This window comes from Ambystoma mexicanum, chromosome 6p, assembly GCF_040938575.1.
Source record: "Ambystoma mexicanum isolate Mex_15411 chromosome 6p, UKY_AmexF1_1, whole genome shotgun sequence".
NCBI lineage: Eukaryota > Metazoa > Chordata > Amphibia > Caudata > Ambystomatidae > Ambystoma > Ambystoma mexicanum.
Window position 1 is genome coordinate 1,343,362,478 of NC_090935.1, and position 20,132 is coordinate 1,343,382,609.

Below are 20,132 nucleotides of genomic sequence, written 5' to 3' on the forward strand. Positions count from 1 at the left end.
AACCCATAAGTACAAATACATCTACTTACCTCCGGGACACCACACATACAGTCACCTTATTTGAGGGCCTAGAATTTAACCCGGCTGAACAACTTCTGGTAAGCATGGACATAAAGTCACTCTACAATAGCATTTCCCAGGAAGAAGCAATTGAATGTGTCGGAGAATGGCTAACCGCTGACACCTCAACCAACAGGACCCCCACTAACTTTATCCTGGAGCTAATGTCAATAGCGCTTCGCAGAAACTTCTCTACCTTTTGACAACTCACTATGCTTGCAGACAAAAGGCACCGCCATGGGCGCAGCTTTTGCCCCTAGTTTGGCAATCCTGTTCATGGCCAAATTCGAAAGGGACTTTGTACTCTCAAACCTTAACATGTGGCAGTCTCAGATCAGCCATTGGTACCGGTACATAGATGTTATTTTCATCTGGACTGGTACCACCTCCCAATTAACAGCATTTTGGACCTGGCTGAACACATGTAACACTGATATTCAGTTTACCATGCTCCATAGTAGCTCTGAGATTAAATTCCTGGACCTTTATATCCGACAAAAATATGGCAAACTAATGTGATTTTATACGGAAAACCCTGCTACACTATGCCAGCAATCATCCTGCCCACACCAAGGACAACCTACCCTATGGTCAATATCTCCGAATACGCAGGAATTGCACTACGCCCGAACACTTTAATCGACATGCTGAGAGTCTAACCACCTGATTACGAGTAAGAGGATATCCCAGAAAACAGCTGGAACAGGCCAAGAAAAGAGCACGCAACAGTAATAGATGCTCTTCTCGAACTACAACGGGACACCTCTGACACTAAAGAAGATTGTCTCACTTGTGGTGTTACCTTCGGTACCCATAACTCACAAGTAAAGAAAATTATCAACAAACATTGGCACATAGCAGTCCTGAATCTACCGGGTGAACCAACCCCTAGATTTGCCTATAAAAGGGCCAAAAATATCAGAATACTTGGTGCACTCCCAATTTCAAGCAAGTAGAAATCCCATGCGGACATTAGGGCCACTACAAGGCCATCATCCATGCAGCAGCTGCGTGGCCTGCCAATTTACAAAAAAGATTAGCAGTTTTCAAATCGGACAACGGAAATGGACACTCGGGGATCTTACTAATTGCAAGAGTCAGAACGTGGTTTACTGTATTGAATGCCCCTGTGGCCTTCGGTACATAGGTCAAACCACAAGTGCAGTCAACATTAGGATCTCTGAACACAGGTCTAAAATCAGATGCAAAAACTTAACAGTGCCCCTAGTGGAATACTACATAGTGGCCAACCATACATCGAACAACATCGTCTGGTGGGTAGTTGAGAAAATCAAGGGAAGCTCTGACACTCAAAGCCTTTTGAGAAAGGAATCCAGATGGATTCATCGACTGGACACTTACCATCATGGTCTGAACGAAATTTTCCAACCAGTAGTATAACCCCCCCCCCCCCTCCCCCCACACTGATACCTCGATGGTGGACCTGCATAATATCCCTGATCCAGCGCCACAGCAGCACTAAGAGAACAAGTCCCTGCACCAGAACGCAACCCAAATTTGGGGCTATCCTTCCTTTCAGACCATACACTACGGCAACAAAAATGTTCTGTCCTATAGCCCCAGAAAATCCCCCCTATCAATATCTCAACTCCCCCAGACAACATGACATCCATTTTCTTTTTTGACCCAGTGCTGCTCCCAAGCCTTGGCCACCCTCACTCACACTTCCCTGTCCCCCAGCAACGCTGAGACTCATTAACATGTCAGCAAGTGGCAAGCTACCTTTTACTGCAAGCTTACACTATTACGAGACTGACACTCTCCCAAAATCTGTCCATTCAAAACCTCTGGACAAGTGTATTTCTCCCCTCAAACACCCACTATTCCTAGTCCATTGTACCTACCGCGACATTCAGCCGTCATAGAGAACCCTCTGAGAAGGGTGGAGATTGGGTTAGCACTGACATCCCGGCAGACCTTGACCCGCCCGACACGCCTTGTGCATAGCCCATCTCCCTGGAGTGGCATACACGTGTGGTTACCATGACAATGACCACAAACACAACTACAGCGCATGCACGATCACCATAGTTACGGACGCATCACCAGCCAGACGCTGAGTGCGCAGACCTTTCAATTTAGGCAGTATGGCGAGACGGCGAGTCTCCAGCTTCTCCTCTGCACAAGTTTCTGCTGACTCACGTTACAGTGAACACGCCGTGCAAGAGGTAAGCGGGTGGGGGGCCCCTCCAGCGAATTCCGCCGAGTACACACACTCAAACACCTTCTCTCCCTCACTCCAGCCTCAACATACTGATCTGACCAGCCTGCTCTCCTCTCTCCTCGCTACGCGATTTCACGCGGCCGCCTTCATACAATAACCAGTGACAAATGCTGGGCGTCTATCTGTTAGAGCACAAAAACGTCTCAGTTACATTTTGTCTCTCGCGAATAAACATGGCACTAGACCTGATCTTACCCACCCAGTTCACTCTCTATGTATGTATGTGAAATCTCTCAATACTCGGCTTCCCTGCACATGGTTGATGCAACACCAACCCCACACTAAAAGTAACGCTTGCAGCTAATGAATTGCTGTATCACATTTCTAAACTGACTTTAAAATGAGGTCTTGGTATTTTGCCTCTGTCCTTCTCCTTAGGAGCCATTCACCAGTCAGAAGCGGTCCACAAGCTGTACCTGTTACCGACAAGATTGGAATACATCAAAGTAACGATACTGTATCCAAATCAGGTACAAACAGAATTTCCTCTAATGCCTCTTCCGAATCTTGGATTAATTGATGCACAGCATTAATTAATCAACACTACAACATGAGACATTGGCACTTCACTCATATAGTTTCACCTTCTGTTCAAATTTCTACAGAGACACCAAGATGTGATCTTGATTGAAAGTCTTCAATGGTCACCTATGAGACTGGTCTTGTTGCCTGGTACCCACTCCCGTGTGGCCTGAACCTGAGCACTTGGGATTTGAAGCACCGGAAGGTAAGCCTCCCGCCGGTGCTGAGAGTTCTTAAAGATTACACCAGTGCCCCAATACTATGGGCACCCGCAGTTCGACCCCACTCACATGATATCTATACATTCTTTACAGGGTCCCTAAATAGGAGCCCTGATGAAGGCGGACCTATTCCAATAGATTGCTGCCGAAACGTGAAGAACACAGGGAATTGAACTGAACACACATCACTATCCCCTGGAACCCATTTCTCTGTTCCAACCAACAACCCTCACGTTGGCAAGGATAAAGCTATCTTGTACCTAATGACCCTGCAGCATTAATTGCTTTGTATAAACAATTGAAGGAGGGACAACTAAACGCTACGACCATGGGACTTATGATGCAATGTATTTATTGAACTACCATCATGCATCTGATTTCTCTGCATCCCATCCCTCAACACATGTTCTTTTAGTGAATTAACTAAATAACATTGTTTTTCTGCTTTTTGTTTTGCTTGTCTCACAATATGCCTTTGTACCTTTTGAACTTTTAATTAAATGTACCATGTGGATGTATTTATTCTCTTTTATGCCCTTGGTTGAGACTGTAACCATGTTGATTTTCTGTTATGCGTTTTGCTAAAAATATAATATTTATACCCTTTTGGAATTAGTTGACTCTGTTTTTCCTATCCATACAGTTTATTTGTTAACCTTTGCAACAATTACTTAAACGCCTGCCCTTGAAACACACAGCAATTTCACTAAGCGAGTGGAAATCTAGGAATAGCGGATGACTTAGTCCTAGGATTTCCGGAACATGGAAACCTAACTCTTTCTTAACAAATTAAAGTCAGTGGACAGATTTAGAGAATCAAATATCTGTTCACCTTACATGTCTGTGGTTTAAAACAGTATCAGTAAGGGTACATTCTTTCGTTTAGTAACTCCTTAGTCTGTCTTCCATTTTTATTTTGGTGTTGTGGGTTTAGTGGCGAGCTAGAATACTCACACCTACTTCTGGGAGTGATCTTCATAGTTCCGCGCCTCCTCCTAATCCCAATCTTTTTAGTGTAAGTCATACTTGGGTAGTCTGCGCTCTTTCATCTCATTATCTGGCCCTACTTGGGGACATGGGGTGGTTGGGTGTGCCATGGGTGTAGGTTTTACATTGTGCGATGACCCCCTTCCAATTACCCATTATCCTTAGAGGGGAAGTCTCTCTCCATGAACCACCCCCAGGGGGACGATCGGGTAGCAGCCTCACCACCTGGACCGAATGAGAAGGGGCTCCCCATCTGGGAGAAGTAATATCTCGAGATTCCTCACACCACGTCATAACATATATCATACTTGCTTCATCATGGTTGGATCCCCATAACAAATACCATGCCACAGTACAAAATGACTGCACTGGAGACACCCAAATGCCAGTCTTGCGAGGTGCTTCATCAGAGATAACCAGTAAAATGTCATGGCACAGTAAGAAATGGTAGTCTGCTTGCCCCAAAATTTCAGTTTAGCCACTGAACCATTATGCTTGCTTTATCATGGATTGCAAATGAAATGCCGTATTAGCGTCCTCCCTCCCCCGCCTGCCAAAATCTGTTTCCACAAGGTCGGGCCCAGAGCAACCACACGCATGTGCACACGTTTGTGTGTGCATGGACATAAATACATACGCGTGCATTTGTATGCATGCACATTCTGACATGCATGCACATTCGTGCATGCTCACACAATTCGGGTACACTCACATTCCTGCTCGCTGTCACGCACGCAACATTCCCGCTTGCTGGTGCACCCGCACGTTGGCTAGGGAGTAAAAATACTTGCAATAAAAAAATGGGAAAGTTGTGGCCATGTGTTTGGACCAGTAGTTCATAATACAATTATGGAAAAGGTTAAATGTATAATTCATGAATAACTTGGTGCAAAGAAGTGTTTCTCACAAAAATAATTCTATTTTACAGTTCAACATATTTTTACTTGTTTATAAAATGCTCCCATTGGGAACGGGACTTAAAAAATCATTTTACTCCCAACTTTCAAAAATAGAGCGTAAAATACTCCAGCTTCAATATCTTATCTGGAGCACTTCATACACATGCATACAAACATCCAACACTTCCCAAAAAAATGTGTTTTTCTCATCTGCTGTCCAGAATTAGTTTTCCCAGAGAGATTCCAGGCCACTGGCTACCACGCTACAACACGCCAGACAGACCACAAAGCCTGGTTTCTGACTTGCGCAGTGGAGCAATGGGGTTGGAGGCCTCAATCACATAGCACTAGAACCGAACATTTCTTTCTGCAGTCGGAATAATGCACTTTGACTTCAGAAAAAAATGCTCTGACATCAGATGGAAATGAGTTCATTCCGAAGTTGGAGCGACTCCTCAGTTCGGATGCTCCACAGGACTTTTTGTGTTGCGGGACCCCCTCCACCACAGGGACCGCGGGAGCCCTCACTATGCCAGTGCCTCCTCCACCCTGATAAGAAACCACCCCTTTTCCTCCTCCTAATAACATTTATAATCGGCTTATACAGCAAAATGGTGTTTCAAGACGAATCAAGACATGGGAGGGGAGGTACAGGGAAGAAGAAAAGCAATTGTTGGCTATCGCTGGATTCCACAAGGTGCGAAGTTCAGCAGGATAATGTTAGCATATGCCAACCAGATCTTTCTGGTACCAATCTTTGGACTAGCTAATGCATGCTCTCTCAAAGACTCATTCAGGCCAGTCAAATACAAATTAAAAAGGCAGGGTGCTAGTGTGCATTCCTGCCTTACTCCCCTTTCTCTACTTATCAGGGTGGAAAGATGACCTTATGTATTAAGCCTGAACTGAAGGCTCATGTTCTCGTGCAAATGGACAATTACTACGAGTAGGCCAGGGGGAATGCCCCATGATCTTCGTTTTCCGTAAGGACGAGGCCTGATAGAATTTAAAGATCTGATTTGACAAATGGTTGGGTCCTACTGCTCTAGATGTAGATTATTTTCTTATCAAACACCCCACTGTTTCCATTGATCTGTTGAGTGACCAGGGAACCTCCGGACAATTCTATTGTGACATCTTTACCTTACTTACAAAACCATTTCCCATAATGCTCTGACCACATCTCTTCAGACACACATTTACTTTGACTTTTGTAATTGGGTTGCTTTCCTCTTATTTACTAGAAACCAGAAATGTCTAGTATTTTTTTTAAATTGGGGTGTTTGTCATGATGCCTACCCCCGGGGACCCAGACCAAGTCCAGCAACCCCGGAAGCAGGCATCAAGTTACCCCAAGCAAGCCCAACAACCCCTGCTAGGGGCCATTTGGGTGCAGTCCTTGCGCCTATGGCGCCAGGCTCATATGGAGAGTCAGTCCTGGCGCCATAGGCGCCAGGTTCATAGATTAAAACCTACCTGATGTAGACCATGCTGCAAGAGCTCCAAGCCAAAAGAGGCTTGGAAGGGACTATTTTACCTATGGACTATTTTTTTACTCGAGTGGGGCTGGGGAGGAATACTTACCTGGGACTACTTTGGAGGCTATTTAAACCGCGCCCGAAGAGCAGCACACGCTTCGCGTTATTCTGCATCCAGCAGTGTAACGCTCACCGTGCCTGCAAGTCTGCATCCAGTCTTCTGCCACGCCCGCCTCGAGTTTGGAGCTCCTAGAAAAAGGGAGAAAGGAGAAAAGGTTAGAACAAGAGCAATAACTTTTAATCCTTACCTGAATTCCCGATTCATTGTGCCTTCGAGCTGGAAGAAAGAAGTTATTTTATGCGCATCGCCTCACCTGCTGCAGCGCCGCGCTGAACTCACCGGCCTTCGCAGCATCTTCACATTTCGCTGCAACCTCCTGCATGTTCCCGCCGCAGTGCGGCACCTAAGGAGAAGACAAGAACAGCAAGGTGAGCCAAGGCAATACAAAGAGGAATACCCCCCATAGACTTAGTTGATTTTACCACTGGGGGTACTATTCTTCTTCACGGGTCGGCGCAGCTTCCACTGCATCCCAGCCGAACCCCAGCCCCTAAGGGGAAACAAAAGGACAGCAAGGTGAAACAAGGGACTAACAAGGGGAACCCTCCTCACCACAAAAGACTTACCAGAATTTACCGCCGGAGGCATTATTCCCTGAGTCTTCATACTATCTCTCAGCGCCTGAATAAGGGAGAAAGCAACAGGTTACATATGGACATTACTTTATCGAACTGTGTTGGATAATACAAATCCTTACCAGAACATTACCGGTTGCCACGAGGAACTCTTCAGTAAGGTCAAGCTGCAACCTGCAAGGAATCGGACAAGAGTCAGTCAGGCATTTGAACTCTTACGAACTACATACTTACGGCGTCTTGCTGGGAATATCGGAGTCAATATTGTCCTGGAACTCGCCAATTCCTTCGAGCCAGTGAAGCAACTGGTTATCTACGCGCCCCTGCGCTCAATGCAGGATGGAGAGCTCATCTTTTCAAATCATCAGGTGAGATTATAAGAGGGACATCCAAGGTGATCAGTGGGGAGAACGGGGTGAGGGGGATTTACGCTCAACTCCACGGGTGGTTAATTCCCTTTCTCCACTTGCAGAAGAATATTCCTACGGGCCAAACAAATGAAGCTAGGTGGGCCAGTCCAGTCCGTCATCTCGGTCCTACGAGTTACATTGGTGGAGATCGCAGCAGTCCAGTCCAGATCAACGCCTCTGTGGGAGCCAGGTGAGCGTAACAGTTTAGCATCGATATACCTTGCCTTTGTAATTTTAGTTGTCTGTTAGATCTGTTCTAATTCCTAAATTCTGACAACAGACGTTTCTTTCCCCAAGTTTTTTCAATGCGCAATCTGGTACATTTAATTAACAGTTGCACATTTTTCCAGAGATCTTTTCCGGACCCAAGTTTCTTGATCAAATCTATATTTGTGCTTTTTAGGCAGTATAGTTCTGCCCATTTGTGGTCTATCAGATCCCATATAAATTCTTTAAAGTGTTCCGGATAGCAGGCCTGAGCCAATTGGTCTGGAGATAACCTTGCTACCCTTTCTTATAGTTTTATTAACTTTCGCCATTCGCATTTAATAGAACCAGAGTCTGTTACCAACCTGATTTACCACAAGATTTGAAGTTTGACTCTGCATTCGTCCATCAATTACAAACATTAATCTTAGAGTTGGCATGCAATGATCACTTTTGTTTATCAATTTTTATCTCCATTTTAACATATCTCTCAGACAATAGTATAATCAAGAATAGACCTAGATTTATCATTATTCCACGTGGGGGCTGGTGTTGGATCACTTTCCACACTTCCATTGCAAATGAGCATATCCCAGTTGTTTAGAAATTGAAGCCACTTATTTCCGTTTTCCATTAAGTTATTTTTATTTCAATACAGAGATGTGGAGAGGCAGTAGGAATTCCCCAGCCATTCCTGATGTAATTGCTCTATCAAGACTGCAGCAATCTGCCCCTAAAATTCTAGTAAGCTGGAACAAACAGGGTTGTAATACAAATCTAGGACCAGCAGGCATCTCAATGCACCTTGCGAAAAGTAATATATAGTTTGGCTTTTTTTTATTTTTGGTATTTTTCGTAGCTATTAGTAGACCTCCAAATGGATGTCCCCATACATTACCAATAGCTAACTGTTGTTTCTTAGTTCATGCTGTAGCCACGTTTCCTCTAGCAGGATTATATCATAGGTCTCAAAGATTTCTTTACTGGTAGTATCGTTTGTAATACTTCTATGACCCCCTGTGTTCCAGCTAAGAACATTTATATCCTCCTTTACTAAAGCCTCTAACTTCTGAAGGACCTCCGATAGGATCAGGATCAACATGGACCACGCATTACCGTTTGTGTTCATAGGACCCTTGTTTACTATTGGTGCCAACTTAACCATCTCCCTCTCTAGAGGTCCACTCAAGCCACTTTCCTTAGTCTCATACTGCCTTCCTCTAGCATTATTATATCCTCTATTGTTTTTTTTTGTTGACACCATAAATCATGTGTCTAGAAGGTTGTGTGCTGCTAGGAAGGCATTCACCCCTAAACACAATTGTAAGCCTATTTCCACTATATTTGTACAATTTTCATACGGAAAAACAATGAAGTTTAGATAATGTGTAGATGGCAAATATAGTTCTGGCACATCTTTCACTGTCTTCAGAATTGTCTGTCTGGTCAAAGTGAGACAATCATCCCCTCGTTCCAAATGCTCCAGCCATACATGGAGGAAGGGGTGAACAAAAAAAGGAGTTGGCGAATGCGTCGCCCTCTGGCAAATTTCCTGATTTTGTTTCCTGAATCTGTGACCGTTGTGCTTGTTAATCCTTTGGCATTACTGTGGGATCTGTCTTGCTGAGAATACTACAATATATCAGATGTATTAACCAATTCATCAGTCGGATTACTTGTGCTGATTTGCTTTGTCCTGAATGTAGAGCTGCCTCTACTGGCAGGGCTGTCTGTTTATTTTTCCCCATATAGCATATGGGGGCCCATCGGACAGGAGGATTTTTCCGTAGTTGTGAAGTATTATCTATTTGACCATCTCTATTTGGGTTTCTGCATTCACCACTCCAGATTTTACTGACTATTTCTAATGCATAGTCTGTTTGCTGCTCTGCTTTATTCTGTCTAGAGTGTTAATTGAAGATTGGGCTCTTTTCTAACTGCATATCCGCTATTTCAGTTGTATTATCTGCATTAATGGATGACTGTTTTGTCCTGGTCTGACTTTTTAAAAAGATTTTGGAAGCTCCATCCCTGCTGAACCTTTAACGTTTGATGTATCTATCCTGATATCTGACTGCAGAGTGCGAGCTGCGTTGCAAAATCCATAGTCTGTCCTTTTGTCCTCGATTACTGCCCTGTTAGTCTGCTTGTTATTCAATATCAATTGAATTCGCGGAAAGATCTAAAAATCTCAGATACTTCCTAGAACTCTTGCAGTTTCTCACTCCTTTTTATTTTTTTCCCAATTTCTAAATCCCTTCCATATACCGATTTTAGCACATTCAACTCCGGTCCAACCATTGCTTCCTTTACCGGATGAATATTTAGATCTTTAACTAGCACTATCTCTGGCTTATCCAATAGCCTATCCAGATATTTCGGTTCTCTCTGCTGCAACAAAGGTTTTTCCATCCCTTTTGATTAGCAACCTGGGTTCATGCGCTAAGAGACTTAATTCTGGTACCATTTCATCTTGAAGGTCACACCACCTAGCTGACTTAAGATGCTCCATGAGAAGATTCTGATGCAGTTCCAGTCTTGATATTCTAGTCTGCACTCTGATTTATTTCTTCTAAAGTTGCTGATATTTTTTCCTGATGATTATAGGCTATAGCACTTTGTTTTTCCAGAGGTTCCTGTATTATGCCAAGCACCATCTTTTTTTTCACTGGACTGCAATCCATTAGCAGATGCCATATCCTTTATATTTTCATATAGACTCACGAAGGGGGTTAATACTACGTTTAGAGCTGAAATTGATGGGGAAGTCAGTTTGACCCTGTCCATGTATTTAAGACTCTTGTGCAGTGTTTGTCGTGATGCAGCCTCAGAGCAGATTATTGAGCTGTTAACTGGATGTTCGGTCAAGATTGAGTCGTGCTCTATAATAGTCCCTTTGGGACACTCCCAAGGTGCCCATTTCAGTGATATTTATGGTACTTGTTTTGGGTGAGGGAGGGATATGAACTTCAATTCTTGGAAAGGCTTCAAAGAAGCTTCTGTCTGAGACACCCATCCCTGGCTTTGTGGCATCTTTCACCAAGAGTTACTTCCGACTTGTAGAACGTTTGCCCAACTTTAAGAAGTCGTCCTTACTATATGGCATGCACTCTTCGCGGAAATACAATGGAATGTAAGTGAAGGGTTCCAGTGAATAGCTGTGACATGACCCATCTTCGATATAGCAGTGTCCAAGATTAGTACAGAGTGCTCAACTTGCTGCCTGCGCTTTAGAAGGAACATTACATCATATGAACCTACAAGTCTTAATATGCTCCATGTTGTTGGTTTGGATTTCTAAACTGGTTTACACAACCACGTATCCATGGAGTAATTGACAGTCAGGTGGTTTGGTGGGTTATGCATATTTATTTTGGCTCACCTACTAGGTGCAAAGATAGACTGGGTGTCAGGGTTTATCAATAGTATAGGCAGCTTGACTACAGCACTGACAGTCAAATGGTGATTAGTGTTCCTTCATTTCATTCGGGAATACCTTGTCATAAGATGTTTCACTTCATTGGCTGGTTTATTGAATCAGGGGTCATTCATCCTGGCTTCTTCTATTTCCCCTCACTGTTACGGATGTGACGTTCAATATCTGATATTTAAGTCTCATTAAATGGGGTTTCGGGGAGTATATAGGTAACATGCCACTCATTCTAATGTGTAGGAAGCTCCTGTTGACATGAGAAGATCTATTACATGACCTGAAATTCATTGGTCCTGCCCTGTATACCTTATGTTCAGACTACCTGTGATAACACGGGTCACAATGTATGGGTCTTCATTTTATGCCAATTGAGACGGCAAGAAAACCAGGCAGATATTGCGCTTGATTTTACTATTCATGTAACTTTGGGTCTGGGGTTAATTATCTGGGACTGTACTGAATTAAGAATAGGGCCATACAGGCCTATTGTTTCCTCATGAGATTGCTTGATTGTTCTTGTGGACTGGTCTGGGGCTGACCCTTCTCAGACTGGAAATGGCTTGGTTGTGGGAGTCATTGTATGGTACAACATTCTTTTGATATCCTAATTTAACTGTCATTTGATCTTTGGGTTTATTATATGCATTCTCTGATCAGTGATGCATTGTTTAGTTTGGCCATCATTAATTATTAGCGGTTTTTGCCTTCCTTTTATTTGTTTGGTTTGACATGTGGGGGTCGGCTCTAGACTGGTCCACTTTTGTCATGATGTATTTGTTTATTAGCGGAACAATGCACTGTATGTTTTCTCCAATTGCTTTCCTTGCATTGGTTGTTGAATTCTTGATAAATTGTCAAATATATGATAGATGGTTGAGTGTGGGGGAGGATTAACTTTGTTTCTGTGAGGGATTGCAACAAATTATTTGGATATGGTATATTACTTTGGTTGTCTATTTTTAGATTGTTTGAGGGCATTTGAGGATTGGTCTTGTGCGGTATATTAGTTGTAATTAATTTTCATGTTTGATATCCTGTTGCAGATTACCTAAATTTGAAATGGTTGAGTGGTTGGGGTTGATAATGTATTTGTGCTTTTCAGCAGTTTCTAACTGTTTCTCAGGAACATAATATGTTTGTGTTGGGCTTCATAATGGTGTGATGGATTGGCTGGAGCCATCATATGTGATATTCAAGGTTGCTTGTTGGGAGTTTTTGGGGGATGCTAGCTTTTGTAACATGCCTTGACCTGGTTGTCTTGGTGTTAATGAATGCTATGTGTCATGGGGATATGATTTTGTGATTGTTCTAGGAATTATATGGAACAACCGATATCTAATTGACGTGTCTGGAGATGGGTGTGTTTTCATGTGGTGGATTATTATAGAAGGTTAATTTCTTGGATTAGAATTGGTTGGTGGGAGGTGGTTGGGAAGGCATGGGTTCGATATGATTTTGATTTTGTGTACTTGGGTGCAGTTGGATGCGTAGTCTGTGAATGTGTTTTATGTAGGATAAGTGTGGTAGTGATGGGATAATACGTCACAATGCAGGGGTTTCTGATTTTATGTTTATTGATATGACTTATGGGGAAGGGAATGAGGGGTTTCCTGTTGTATTTTTTAGGTTGAGGAATTGTGGAATTTGTGGATAAATGGTCAAGAAGTTGTTAGTTGATAGGTCTTACACTTTATGGTGATAGGTTCTGCGGCTTTAATTTAATTATTTTGGAGTGCACTTAGTTTGTTACGGCTTAAAGTAGGGTAGGATATTTATTCATAGGCTGTAGAATTTGGCCTAGGATGCCTGGTAGGTATAGTTCTGAATAGGTATTGGTGTGTATATATTTTTACTTATTATAAGCCTGTTGGTGGTTGGGCTTCTGGTACTAGTAGATGTGTGTTTTGTGTGTCTTTTGTTGTCTTTTGTGTTTTGGGGTGGGGTTTTCTTTCTTTTATAACTATATATATTTTTTTTCTTTTTGACTTTTTCTGTTCTTAGGTTGGAGGATTTCATTTCTCTTCCGCGGATAGGTTTTGTGAAACAAGTCTGTCAATAGATGGGATGGTAATTATGTAAAATGCAGATGATTACTGTGGTGAGTTATTGATCCTTTAATCTTTGTTTCATGGAATGTCAGGGGTATTGGATGTGTGTTTAAAAGAAGGAAGGTTTTGGCACGGATATGGAGGAGTAAAGGTGATATTCTGTTTCTTCAGGAGGCACATTTGAATGAGAAGATTGGGGATTATTTGACTACTCGAAATTACTCACAGGCAGTATAGGACTATTATAATACTATGTCTAGAGGGTTAGTATTTTATTTAGGAGGGGATTGTCTGTCAAGCTTGAGAAAACAGTAAAGGATCAAGGTCGTATTCTTCTGATTGATATTTTACATAATGGGATGAAACTTACAGTGGGGACAGTATATGCTCCATGTGCCCCGAATATAGGTTTTTTTTCAGGAAGTTGGATGATCTTTTGGGGGAGATGGAGGGAGAGGCGATTATTTTAGGTGGAGATTTTAATTTAGTGATAGTGATGTGGACAGAAACTCTGATTGTAGATATAATAATGGGAAATTAAGTGCAGAATTGAAACAGTTTGCTTTTAAGTATAATCTGGTTGATATTTGGAGGGTTCATCTAAGAGATGGGGAATATTCGTTTTATTCGCCGGTCCATAATTCATACTCTTAGATTGAATTTATTTTTATTAGTGATAGAATAGTTGGTCAGACGTTTAGTTCAGGTATTGGGGAGAGGTGTATTTCTGATCGTGCACTCATAGATCTGAAAATCAATTTGCATCTTTTTCATAAAAAGAATGAGATGGTGAATGCAAGCTAATTCACTTAATGACCCTCTAATGTGGGATTGGATGAATTTATTCAAAAATACTTTGAGGAAAATAATGGATCTGCTGACATTAAGGTTGTGTGGGATTGCTTTAAAGCGATTTTACAAGGTGAATTGATTTTAGAACTTCCCATGCTAAAAAGAAAAATAAAGTAAGGATTGAAAAGTTGGAGAAGGAGATTTTGGGTTTGCGAAGGGATTGTGCACAAGTAGGGAAGATTTGCATGAAACATAAATTGAATAAATTGGAAGAGAACTTATCGATGCTTTTGCATTCACAAGCAGGGAAGAGTTTATTTTATACGAAGCAGCGCTTTTGGGAATTTGGGGACAAAAATGGTAGTCTTCTGGCAAATAAACTTAATGGTCTGATGGTGGACAAGTGTATTCCATCTATTGAAAATGATAGAGGTGAGGTATTTCATAGGAGTGAAGATATTTGTGAAGAGTTTAGATTGTTTTATAAAGAGTTGTATAAGGAACAATTACATCCTACTGAAACGGACTTGCAGTCTTTTTTTGATAAAGTTCACCTTTACGACTTAGAGATGACAAAAAATTGATTCTGGAGTCTGCAATTGATGTGGCTGAGGTTACTGCTGCAGTATTGCAATTCAAAGACGGAAAATCACCAAGGCCGGATGGGATTATTTCGGAATTTTATAAAAAATTTGTTGAGCAAATATCGCCTATTTTATGTGTCCTTTTTGATGAATTTTTGAAGTCAGAAAGGGTATGCGATTCAATGACAGATGCGATGATTACTGTCGATCCTAAACCGGATCGAGATCGCAGGTAGTGCAGTAATTATAGACTTATTTCGCTGTTGAATGTGGATTTCAAGATATTTACAAAAATTTGGCCAAATAGGCTAATAGTTAATATGGGTGATCTAGTGGATGAGTCTCAAGTGGGTTTTATCCCGTGCAGATATGGATATGATAATATCAGGACTGTTTTAGATGTCATTGGAATACATCATAATAAAAAATCGAAAGGGATAATTGGGTTTTTTTGATGCGGGGTAAGCGTTTGATCGAGTTAATTGGAGGTTTTTGGAATGCACTTTATTAAAAATGGGTTTTGGACCAACCTTTATGATTAAGTGTATCCATTATGAGGTTAAAGCAAGGGTGACTATAAATGGTTTAGTATCGGAGTCTTTCTCTGTGTCCAAGGGCATGAGGCAAGGGTGCCCTTCGTCTTTTTTGTTTGGTTTAGCACTTGAGCCTTTGGCGGCTTATATTAGGCAATGTGGAGAAATTAAAGGTTTGTGTGTTGGAGGTGTGGAAGTTAAGGTATTGTCTTATGCAGATGATATGCTAGTCCTGTTGTCTAACCCTGAACAATGTGGATTGGTTCTGAAATGGATGTTTGAAGAAGTGGGTGAGATTTCGGGCCATAAAATAAACTGGGATAAGACTTAGATATTCCCGTTGTCTAATGAGTGTAGTAAGGATATTTTGAAGGTATGGAAATGCAAATGGTCCCCTGCGTATGTTAAATATCTTGGTGTTTATATCACTGGTGATTTGAGGAAAATTAAGCAATATTATATTGTTAAACTAGTGGATAACATTATATATCCAATAAGACGATGGGAAAGACTTCATTTATCATTATGGGCAAAGATAAATGCGATAAAGATGATTTTATTACCAAAAGTGTTATATATATATATAATCCAGTCGATTCCGTTATTGATTTCTTGTGGGGGTTGGGTAAGAAGCTGCAGATCCCTAGATTTATGCTGATGCAAAGAGTGAATGAAGGAGGTTTTGGATATCCTGACTTATAGAAGTACTGTAAGGCGTTCCTGCTCAAGAAGGGTACTTATTATTATACGAATGATGACTTTGCAGGTGCTATATGGCTACGCATGGAGAGAGGGGTTTGCACTTCGTATCGTTTAAATAACCTTTATACCATGGGCAATATGTCGATTAATAAATTAAAGTTGAAGTCTATAGTGGCAACCAGGCAGACCTTGCAGGGGTGGTTTGGAGAGAATAGCCAGTCATAGGGCTTTAGTGAAGATGCTTCTCTTTGGCACAATGAAGTTTTACAATTAAACAATAGATGTTTGATTTGGCAAAATTGGGTTCACAAGGGGATTTTGACAATAGGTGATTTATTGGATGGTGATGATCTTTTGGCATTTGGGGACATAGAGGAAATATGGGTTGCATGAAAGAGAAAGATAAAAATATGAAGACCTGACTTCCCTGATTCGTCTTAGGAAAAGATTCATTGGGAATCATACCCGCACTGTGTCAATTGCTTACAGGGAAGGAATATTCTGTGCGTACATATGACATTTATGCAATTGGAAGATAAACATGTTGCGGCGTGGGATAAATTGAGAATGGTGTGGTCGGATGATCTAAATATGTATTTTACGGACAGGGAATGGAAGGATATTCTTAAGGTGAGTGCCAATGTGAGTACGGATTTGAACTTCTGTCTGATTAGACAGAACGTGGTGGGTAAGGTGTACTGGACACCAGTTAAAATGTATAAACTGGGGTTACGAACTGATAATCTATATTGGGGATGTGGAAATGATGTTGGTACCTTTTATGCATCTTCTATGGGATTGCTCTAGAGTTCAGACTTTCTGGACTGATGTGATTGATAGAATTGATTTAATTTTGGATGTAGTTTACAGAGATCAGGTGGGAACATTATCTTATTTCTACTTCGAGGTAGGTGTAGGCGTTCTTTGAAATATAGTGGTTGGATAAATAAGGCTTTATTGGTGGCCATAAGACTGATCCTTCGAGTTTGGAAAACTAGGAAGAAGCCTACAGTTGAAGATTGCTTAGTTGATTTGCGCACCTTATCGAATTTTGAAAAGTTCTAATTTAGAGTGAAGGACAAAGAGGAGGTGTACAATCTGTTTTGGGGTCCATTCAATGCCTTGTATGATTGACTATATAGGCTGCGGATTACTATGAGGAGTGGGTAGAAATGGTGTAGTGGGGAAAAGGAAGAGCAAAGTAAAAGAGATGGGGAAGAAGAAAAGAGAAGGGAAAGATATATATATATATTCTTTTCCACTATTATACTTTTTGGGGGATTTGGTTTGGTGTCTGTGTGTTGGTGTTTGTGTGTATGTTCTATGTTACATGTTTTTATTGACTGTTGTATTTTGCTCTTCTATTGTTTACAAAAATGAATATTTTCTTAGTATGTCGGAGGGATCATTTGATTATGTTTATCGATATGTTCTTGAATTGAATCATTTTGATTTGTGTTCTCTGGTTCACTATTCCTCTCTGTATTTGATTCTTCTGTGATTTAATTTAATGACATACTAATAGAGATAAAAAAAAGTTGTCCTTCATTTTCTTTTGCGATTTGCTCATGTTTCCCAATTTCATTCCCAGCAGTTGCATTGTTTGCACAGCTTCCTCCTGCATATCACGATGAACCTGTTCTTTAGTGTGTAATGTGACTTGGCCAAGTGGGGTAGTTGCTAAAGAGTTCATCGCCAGATTTTCCATGTTTTTACAATTCCTCCTGGAATATTTTGACTGTTGAGGCAGTCCTATTTGTTAAGCATTTAGTAGTCTGTCTTTATTGATACTATGTTCGTTGAGCCATCTCCTTGTCTGGGCATGTTTGTTATTGCCACCGATACAATGGGGAACGCCGGCACCACCTCTTCGGTCACCAAATGTCCCTTGGATGTTTTATTGGGGAACGGAGAAGGAGACAAAGGTTTTATTTTTATTTTTTTCAAAGTCATCCCAGATTTGACAGCCGGCGGCTGACATACCTAGACTGTTCACTGCTTCCTGAACGGCAAGGGTAGCTCCTTGCAAAACGGCATTCTTTTTCACAATGGCTGTTTCGGAGATGTGTGAAAAATAAGTCCTGCTACAATACTACTATAATGCGAAGTCCGGGAGAATAGAGTTTGACATTTCTACCCGCCATACAATACCAGCAGACCGTCTTACTTGCCCTACGCCGCTCGCCTGCCAAACCGCCAAACTGCTTCTACACTTAGGCTCACACTTGCTGTGAGGGTGCACGCATGAGGCTGGGCTTTGTAGGTTTCAAAGTAAAGTGGGAGTGTCCAACCACTTTAACAGGATTCAGAGCAAAGTAAAGGCACGTCCTCCACCCCAAACCACTTCTACGCTTATGCTCACACTTGTTCAATAAGTTCAATACATGTAAAATGTGCACTCATGCCAACATTTGTGATAAAGCGCAATATGGTAAACCAAGGGTATGGAAGATCCAACATGTGACAACTTGAATGGTGTGGTGTACTTAATACAATGTCCTTGCAATATGAAGTACATTGATTCTACTAAAAGGCCTTTGAAACTTAGAATTTTCCAACACTTCAGAGATATAAAGAATAGTGACCCTAGTTATCATTTGGCCACACATTTTTAGAGAATTTCTAAATGGCGATGTTGCATTAATGGCCTTTACTGCCATTGCACATATTGGAGAACATAAACTAAAAGGTAACTGAACTCAAATTGCGACAATTTACGGTCAAGATTAATAATACAATTTGGCACCATGAAACCTAAAGTACATAATGGTGATGAGGAAATTGTATCTTTTCTTGAATTAATCTTTTGTGTTTTTTATCATGAGCTATTTTTAATGTATACCCTGAGGGCTCGAAATTAGGATTCGATAAGCAGAAGCTAAAAGGAGCTCCTGGGTATCCAGCATGAACCAGTGACAAGGAGATGGCCTTGTGGAACGAGGAGCTAGTACATAGTGTTCCGCAACTCTAACTTCCACATAAGATGGAAACATTATGACCCCTTATGCTTTAAATGTCATACGGATATGCCCTAAAGTTTATGTATAATACTTCCCATTTGTATGGTGCTACGAACCTTCAGGCATCTGAGCGCTGCTTATTTCCCATGGTGTGGTGCTCGTTTATTGACCTCGGAAGGATGAAAGGCTGAGTTTGGTCCTGCCTGGATTCGAACCTGCGTCGGCAGGGTCTGCACGGATGTCAAAGCGAGCGCTCTGTGCCATCTGACCGGCTCATAGATTAGCCCAAACGCACAGTTAAATTCACTTGGGTGTATTTGTTTAGCATACGTTGGCTTAGGGAACCAAAAGTAGTTCCTGGTAGCTAGCTTTTGGTCTGAAGCGAACTAGGCTTTTCTAGGCCACACGGAGCAGCTAAATAGCTCCCAGCGCCCTTCATTTTCAAACCCTGCCCTTATTTTGTATATCTTAAATAAGTTGTGTTTTTCTAACCCAATTTTTATGAACTATTGAGTATAATAGTGGTATAGTGTTGTATATGTACTGCGTGACTGATAGATTGAAAATCCAGAGAGCGGTCATGTCCACTTGGGCTGTATGTTCTACATGGTTATTCTTTATAGATTACTCATGGATACTTGCTATGTTTATTTCTTTGCACCTATACACATGACTTTGTCATGAATTTAGAATTATGATTGTTATAATTGTTTTGGGACTTGCACTTTAGCTTTTCATTCTTATTGTAAATATCTGTGCCCAGAGCCTGCCTTCCATTATTTCAAAATAACTATTCTGTGACCATGCTCGTTTTATTTTAGTTACAAAACCATTTGAACCATTGATTTTCACTATAAGGTGCTCCATTCCAAAATGGCACTTTGGATTAATGTTTGGTTGAAGCACAGGATCACATAACGTGTGTTGAACACTAGAGAAAGTGTAGCTTCTGTTTCCTTTATCATTGTTGTCCTCCCCTATCCATAGTTGTACTGGATGGATGTTTGGACTTTTGGCTGTCTCCAATAAAATGCATTTTTTTGCGCTTTAAAACACTATCAGAAAATGTGAATTGGTATTTTTTCTTGGGCCTTCTGCTGCCCTGGGAAGTGATGGTGCCTTGCCCTGGATCAATATTGTGGCGTTGGTACGGAGTAGCTTTCACTCGAATCTGAGCCACTCACTGCAGTAAAATGAGGCAGAGCGCTTTTGCTTGAAAGCACATTAAAAAAAGGCCTTTCTAACGGTTGCCCGACCTACTTAATCAACGGGTGACACAAGCTTGGAAAAGTCAATCCATCAATATATAGAACACTCAAACTAGCATTACATCAATCAAACTGGAATACTTATAA

At 41.4% G+C, this 20,132-nt stretch overlaps 1 protein-coding gene and 1 long non-coding RNA gene across 2 annotated transcripts in view; both read left to right on the plus strand.

Annotated features, from left to right (window-relative positions):
- The window catches only part of RIC1 (RIC1 homolog, RAB6A GEF complex partner 1), a 1,165,874-nt gene that overhangs the window by 427,183 nt on the left and 718,559 nt on the right, over window positions 1–20,132 (plus strand). The window lies entirely within an intron of this gene.
- Window positions 2,916–3,654, plus strand: LOC138511040 (uncharacterized). The gene is made up of 2 exons (XR_011280554.1): window positions 2,916–3,032; window positions 3,142–3,654. It is a non-coding gene; the product is annotated as an uncharacterized lncRNA (long non-coding RNA).